General features: G+C 31.8%; 1 pseudogene; it reads right to left on the bottom strand.

The window, feature by feature from the left end:
• Positions 1-7,596: 7,596 nt before the first annotated feature.
• LOC112475421 lies at positions 7,597-7,715 on the bottom strand (annotated as a pseudogene).
• Between the last annotated feature and the right edge of the window lie 463 nt (positions 7,716-8,178).

The raw sequence follows: 8,178 nt of genomic DNA, 5'->3' as shown, positions 1-8,178 counted from the left end.
CCCAAAGAACAATAATTATTTGACCTGTCTCATGGTTCTCTAGTAGACCTCACTTAAAAAGTTTTATTTTACTCAAAAGTCTTTGTTTCACGCGCCTCAGAACTTACCTAATACTAAAGTATGGCATTTGTCGAAATCATTTATCTGTTAGTTTTTTAATATAGATGCTGCCTGAGGAAATACAGGCAAAACAATAGGCAAACTAAAAGCTTTAATAAAAGCTAGACAATGAGTTGTCTACAGGGGCTTGGAAAAGTTTCAGCATACTCTTGGAAATCTAGAAGGACGTGCCTATGCATAGGGCTATGCCCATGTTCACAAAATACCTGAGAAGGCCCTGGCTGACTTTGAGGTTCTATACAAGCAGGGAATCAGTGAAAACAACCCAAATGTCCATCAATTTAAGAATGGATTTAAAAATGTGGTATATCCATACAACGGAATATCATTCATCCATAAAAAGGAATGAAGTACAGCATAGGAAATAAATATTGTAATAAACATGTATGACAGGTGGGTACTAGACTAATCAGGGGTAAGGATCACTTCATCAATTATATCAATGTCTAACTGCTATGCTATACATCTGAAACTAATATAATATTGAATGTCGACCATAATTGAAAATAAATTTTTAAAAAGGAATGAAGTAGTAATATATACTACAATATGGATAAACTTGAAAACATTAAGCTAAGTGAAAGAAGAAAGACCCAAAATGCCACATATTGTATAATTCCATTCATATGAAGAAATGTCCAGATTAGAAAAATCCATACAGACAGAAAATAGATTAGTAATTGCCAAGGGCTGGAGGAAGCAGACAATGGGCAGTGACTGCTAGTAAGTTTGAGATTTTTTTAGGAGGGGGAGGAGCGGGGAGGGTGATGGAAATGTTCTGGAACTGGATAATGGCAATAGTTGCACAATGTTGTGAATATACTACAACTACTGAATTGTATACTTTAAAAAAGTGAATTTTGTGTTATGTGTAATTTTACAGGAATTATATCTCAATATTTTTAAAAACATGGAGGTGAGGGAGGATGAGGTATTTCTCCTCTCTCTTACTTTTCAGTTAGGTCTCTCTGGCAGCAGGCATGCTCTTCTTGGTCTAAATTTTTCACTAGGCAGTCCCTCCACCATAGCTTCAGCTCACACTGGGTGCCAGGAGCATTTCTTCTTCTAGTCCTTTCGTCTAGAAGTGGTAATGGTTTCTCACTCTTATTCTCTGGGTGCCTCAACTTCTTTTTTCCCTTAACCCTCTGACACTACTAAGAGTAGTCCCTTCATTAGTCACAGACCAACTCAGTGATTTCTGTTTCCTGTTAGGATCTGACTGATACACAGGTGATGTATCTGATAGTGAAGCCATGTTCTTTGAAGCTCCAATACTCTAGAATAGGCTCCAATGGAGGATGGATAGGACAATAGGATTCTCAAGAAATATTGATCTTTGCCAATATCCCCTTCTCAGCCCCATTGTCATCCCATTCTCTACTGTCTTGGGTAATTTCATCTCCCACAATGGCTTCAGCTCTCACCTCTGTACCAATAACTATTCAGACTGGGATTTCTTTTCCTAATTAGATTCCTGACTTTTAGACAAACATTTCTAATTATGTGATTACGGTTTCCCCGTGAATGTCTTGCCAATATCTCAACGCAGTATGGACACTTGGCAATTTTAGTGAATGGCACCACTATCCATCAGTTCAAATTAGATACTTCAACATTATTTTCAAGTCTACTCTCTTTCTCATTGTCTAAATGAACCTCGAATCCCACTTACACTTTAGAGATATTTAGGAGTAAGTCTTCAATTCCCCTGTTTTCCTCATCTTTTATTCTTATTTCTAAATATCTTCACTATGACCAGTTTCTTCTTTACAGGATGTTTGCCTACATATCCACAATACCATAATCACTCTCAAAAAATTTAACATTATTGCCATATTATTTAATATACAATAAATATTCAAATTTTCCCAATTAACCTAATAATGTATTTAATGGTTAATTTTTTTCAAGCAAAAATCAAATATAGTATTTTTTATTTGTCATCTTCTTTTATTCACTAACAATTCCCTCACTTTTTTTTCTTTCATAAGAGTGAGCTTTTTGCAACACCCTGACAAATTATTCTGTAGCCAGTCCCATAAATTTAGATTTTTCTAATTGTTTTTTCATTTTTAAATTCTGATTAGACACACTTGACAATAATACAACATAAATGATGTCAGGTTTTTCTCAGTGCATCACATCAGGAAACAGATTATTCCATTATGGATAATGAGGTTCAACTAATGGTTAAGATGATATCCAAAAGATGTTTTTCCAAAATAGAAATACCTTTTTTTTTTTTTTGCAATCAGTAAGTAACTTGTGAGGTTAAACTTTAAGACTGTATTAATATTTTGTTACTCAAGAAATTTTCACCAAATGATTTTAGCATGAATTGTTGATATTTGCCTGAATCAATCATTACATCACTGGTGACATAATGGTTATTTTCTAATTCTATCATTCCACTAGCGTTTTTCTGTAAAGAACTCTTCTTCACCCTCCTACCTCATTTTGTTTTATTTCCTTGTTTGTTTGTTTTTTAAATATTTTTTAATCCAACATAATAAAAGACATTATTATAATTGTTCCTTTGATGCTCAATTTTTTTTCTTTCCCTAATTTGACTACTGGTAACTTCTTCAAGCTGACTCTTCTATTCATTTTGTACGTCACCATTGGTTTTTGAGCTCATTTTTGCTTCCTAGGACAATAAAATATTCCAGATTCAACTTGCATTTTTCTTTCCTCACGACTCATTGAACGGAGCTAAGAAATATAAGTATGTAAATCATGAGTTCATTCTGATACCGTCAAATCCAATGCAGAGAGCTCTTCGTCTCCTCCCATTCCTTATCTTTAGCCCCCTTCTTTCATGATAAAAACCAAAAGCAAAAGAGTCAAACCCAATGTTGACTCTTTTGCTCTACAATTTGCACAAACTAGTGTGGAAATTGATACACTAATACCACAACCAACAACAAACCTACCAAGCAACGTCTAAATTTTTTGCATTTATATTTTGTCCTTAGACCGTATCATACTGAGCATGTGCAGCAAGAGTTCTGTGTTCATTTAACTGAGTTAATTCTTTTTTCTTTGGGGCTATGTTATCAATTGCTTGTATAATAGGATACATTTGTTTCTCTTTTTGTTCAAATTGGGGAAGTTCCTAGTTTATTAAATCTTATGTTTGAATATTTATAACTTTATCATGACTTAAAAGTCAAAACTATTTGAAAAGGTATACTTAGAAAAGTGTCACTGCTTCCCAGCCCCTCCACCCTTTTTTCTCTCCTACCCTACACTTGTTATGCAGGCAAGTTTTTCATGAGCTTTTGGTTTATTCTTCCCATGTTTCCTTTTTAAAAGTAAATGTGTGTGTATTCTTCTTTCTTATTTCCCTTCCTTTCTTACATAGAAAGGAGCCTACTACATGTACTATTTTTTATTTCGTATTTTTTTATTTGAAATATATACTGGAAATAACTCTGAACAATTAATAAAGAGCTCCATTCTTTTTTATAGTCGAATGCTTATTCAAGTGCATGGATGTAAAAAAATACAAAAAAAAAAACATTTTATGTATTGATATTCAGATCATTTCCATTATTTTATGCCTACAAATAATAGCTTGATAAATAAACTTGTGCATGTGTTTTTTGTTTGTTTTTAAGGGCTAGTTTCAGGATAAATTTCTGGGGGTCAGATTGCTGGATCAAAGGGTAAATGTTGCACAGATAATTTTTTAGATATTGCCATATTTTCCCTCCAAATGGATTAGAATATTTAAGTTCTATGAGCAATGAATGTGCCTGTGTTACAGGCTGACTTTTATGCCCCCAAAATTCATATGTTAAAATCCTAACACCTGGTACCTCAAAATGTGACTATATTTGGAGATAAAGCCTTTAAAGGGATGATTAAGTTAAAATGAGGCCATTAAGATAAACCCTAATCCAATCTGACTAGTGTCATAAGATGTGGGTACATAGAGAAAAGATCATGTGAAGATACAATGAGAAGGCAGGCATCTACCAGCCAAGGAGAGAGACCACAGAAGAAATCAAACCTGCCAACAACTTGGTTTTGGACCCCTAGCCTCCAGAACTATGCAAAAATAAATTTCTGTGTTTAAGTCACTCATTGTGGTATTTTGTTGTTGCAGCCGTAGGAAGCTAATACGGCTTGTTTCTCCACAGTCTCACTAACACTGTGTTTCTAAACTTGTGAATTTTTTCCACTTTGATATAAGAGTAGAGTTTTAATCAACATTAATTTTATTATGAGTGGAGTTGAACATATTTTCATGTGTCTAAGAATCATTTTCCTACATATTTCTGAAAATTGGTGATTTTTGATTTATAGCTCAATTTTTAAAAATACTTTATATAATAATCATTTATCTCTGATACATCATGTTGCAAATATTTTCTCCCAGTCAGATATTTTTCTTTTGATTTTGCTTGTTCTTTGCCATGTAATCCTTTTTTAATTTTATGTAGTAGAATTTATCAATCTTTTCTTTTTGCATTTGGATTTGGAGTCATATTCTGTAAACATTTTCCCACACTCAAGTTATAAAAACTTTCATTCATGTTTTCTTCTAGTACTTGTAAGGCTTTTTTATTTTGTATTTTTACATTTCTATCTCTCATTCTTTTAGAGTTTATGGTATATAGTATAAGGTATGAACCCAGTTTTATCTTTTCCCAAATGGCTATCAGCTATTCCAACACCATTTATTAAAAAGTTCACCTCGTCTCCAGTGATTTGAAGTACCATTATTTATTGGATAATACATTTTTGTTCACACTTGAATTTATTTCTGGAATTTCTGTTTTGTTTTTCTGGTCTTTCTATTTACGTGCCAATACCACACTGCGTTAACCATCGAGTATTATAGTATGTTTTAAGATCATGCAAAATCAATCTCCCTCATTGATCCCCCTTCTCCCCTGCCCAAGGTTTCCTAGATATTCTTGTGTGTTTATTTTTCAACATGAATTTATCTCCAGAAAGAAAAAACAAAAGCTTGATAGCATTTTCCTTGCAATTTATTATTTATTATTTCCTTGCAACTTTTTATTATTTATTATTTCCTTGCAACTTTTATTATTTATTATTTATTATTTATTATTTCCTTGCAACTTATATATTAACAAGAAAAAATGGCATCTGAATGATGTTGAGTAGGTCTCTCCAAGAACAACAGGTGCCTTTTTACTTCCTCAAGTCTATTTTGTGTCTTTTGATAGCTTTTTAAAATTTTACTCATTTGGATTTTGCATATTACTTTTTAAGTTCCACCTTTTTGTTGCAATTACGAGTTTCTCCTCTGATATCGTATCTTGTTTCAGCTATTTTTTGTATGTATGAAGGCTATTGATTTTTATAATTTTATATTTTACTCTCATACTGAATTCCTTACCTAATTTCCATTTGTTTAATCACCAATTCTTGGACTTTCAAGCTTCACTGTTATTTCACCTACATATACAAAGAGTTTTTCTTCTCAAATTCTTATTCCTTTATCTAACAGCTCCAATACAATGTTAAATAGCAATGAAGATAGAAGGCATCTTCAGTTTATTGCTAGTCTTAGCAGAAATGCCTTTCATGCATCCCCATTAAATAAAATGCTAAGTTTAGGACATATATATGTACTTATCTACATATATACAGGAATTATACATATATGTATGAATGGATATATATGTAAATGTAAATCGTGTAAAGAAAGTATCCATCAGTTCCTATTTTACTGAGTGCATTTTTTAGGAATGCATGCTAAATATTGGTGAAGGTCTATCAAATGAAGATAATCTTTAATTTTTATCTTTAAAACTATTAATAAAGTGAATTATATTAATGGATTTCTTCATATCAAAACTCCTTGCATTCCTGAAATTTAGTATCTATGTTTTATTTTATTAAGGTGGTTTTGGATTTTTTTCACTAGGGTTTTATTTAATTTTTGCATCTATAGTTACAAGGGACATTTGTCTGTAGTTTTCTATAAGATACATTATTATCATCATTATTATTATTATTAACTTATTAGGTTTAGGTATCAACATTCCACTTACTCCTTTAAAAGAATTTGGAAGTTTACCTTCATTTTCTATACTCCGGAACAATTTACGGAACATTGAGATTATTCGATCTTTGAAGGTTTGTAGAATTCCCCTGTGCAACCATCTGGTGCTGGTGTTTCTATATGGAATAATTTGTTGATAAATTTCTCCATCTTTTTCTACCCTGGAGAATAGTCTGTTTAAGCTTTCTATATTAAATGGGGTCTGTTTTGATAAATTACATTTTCATAGAGAATATTTCATACAGTTTTCAAGTGTATTTGTATAGTTTTATAAAATAGTTCACTTATATTTTCATCTTTACAATGGTTATTTCCCTGTTTTTATTTTGTATGTTTGTGCTTTGCCTTTTTTCTCCAGTAGGTTACCTACTGGTATGTCTAGTTTACCTTTTTTCTCAAAACAAGCAGCATTTTGATTCATTTATTAGTTCTATGTTTTTACTGTTTTCTACCATGTTAATTTCTTCTTCTGTCTGTATTATTTCCTTCTTTTAGATTTACTTTTTGATTTTTCTATATTTTTGAGTTGGAAATTAAATGTGTTTAATTATTTTTTATTAATTTAAGTATTTAAAACCATGGATTCTCCTCAGATCATTGCTTTAATTGTATCTCATTAATTCCAATTTGCAGATTTTTCATTCTAATTATTGTTTTACCAATTCTGCAATTTCAATTGATACATCTCCTTTCGGCCAATAGTAGCTTACTAGAGAGTTGTTGCTGTTGTTTCAGGTAAAATAACTTTTCTAAATTTTGTTATTAATTTCTACTTCATGGCACTAAGACTTTCTTTGTGACCCAATATGTGGTCAATTTTTGTAAACATTCTATTTGTGCTTTAAGAAGAAGTTATATTATCTATATTATCAAGGTTTGAGATTTGATATATAGCCGTAATACCTACCTTATTGTGTTAATTAGATCTTTATACCCTTATTTGTTTATTTACATTTTTCTGAAATATCTTTGTTAGTCCCTTTACTCTTAGCCTTTCTAAGCTATTTTGTTATAAGTGTGTCTTTTATGTATCTCATAGAATTGATTTTTGCTATGATTCAATTTGAACATATTTGAATGAGTGTTACACAATATATTAATAAATTGTGTTATAACTAATTTATTAGCATGACTGATGTACTTATATTTTATGTAAGATTGACTATGTGTATTATGTTTTTTTCCTCTATGCGGCTAGTTTTCCATGTCCCATTTTATATTTCTTTTGGTACTTAGGAAGGTTGGTATTTTATCATAGTGGTTACCTTTTTACTAATATCTATCATAATACCCTTAATCTTCTTTTTTCCCTTTTTTCTTTTTTCTTTTTTCTTTTTTTTTATTTTTTATTTTTTTAGGCAAGGCAACCCTTGGTTGATCTCACAGATTGCAAGGACCTTGTCAGTTTACAATCCCTTATTTTTTAATTTTTATGCCTACAGCACCTGGTTTTCCTAGGTGGTCTCCCATCTAAGTACTAACCAGGCCCAACTCTGCTTAGCTTCCGAGATCACGCAGGATGGGGCTTGTTCAGGGTGGCATGGCCTTAGACCCCTTTTTTCTTATTTACCCTTCTACTTACTTTTTTTCTGCTTTAAATGATATCATTCACTCCCGCCCATTATCTATGCCACAATGCATTATTTAAGTATTATCACAACATATCACAATTATACTCTTCCTCCATCCTTGTTTTAGGTATGAATTTACACTGACGTATATTCAAAATTCACTCTAAGTCCATTTGCAGAAGTTTCTCACTCCTGGTCCTATCTTGGTTGAATAATGTTAGCCCTCTAGTAGACCCCTCACAGAGAATAGTGTTCTCCGAGTTTTCACACACAGAAAACAGCCTCTCACAGTCTTGACCCATGGAAATGAGCACATCAACATAAAAAAACCAATTTGAATAACACCTTTTTAGTTTCTTGAAAAGGCAACTCTATTGTTCTCTTATTTTATACGAAGTATGATGTTTACTTGATTTTCTTTTCTATGTAAGTGATTTGGTCTCT

The sequence above is a fragment of the Pteropus alecto genome, unplaced genomic scaffold (genome assembly GCF_000325575.1).
Source record: "Pteropus alecto unplaced genomic scaffold, ASM32557v1 scaffold110, whole genome shotgun sequence".
Lineage (NCBI taxonomy): Eukaryota > Metazoa > Chordata > Mammalia > Chiroptera > Pteropodidae > Pteropus > Pteropus alecto.
The sequence above is the reverse complement of the archived record's forward strand: the minus strand, read 5'-3'. Positions and strand labels throughout refer to the sequence as shown.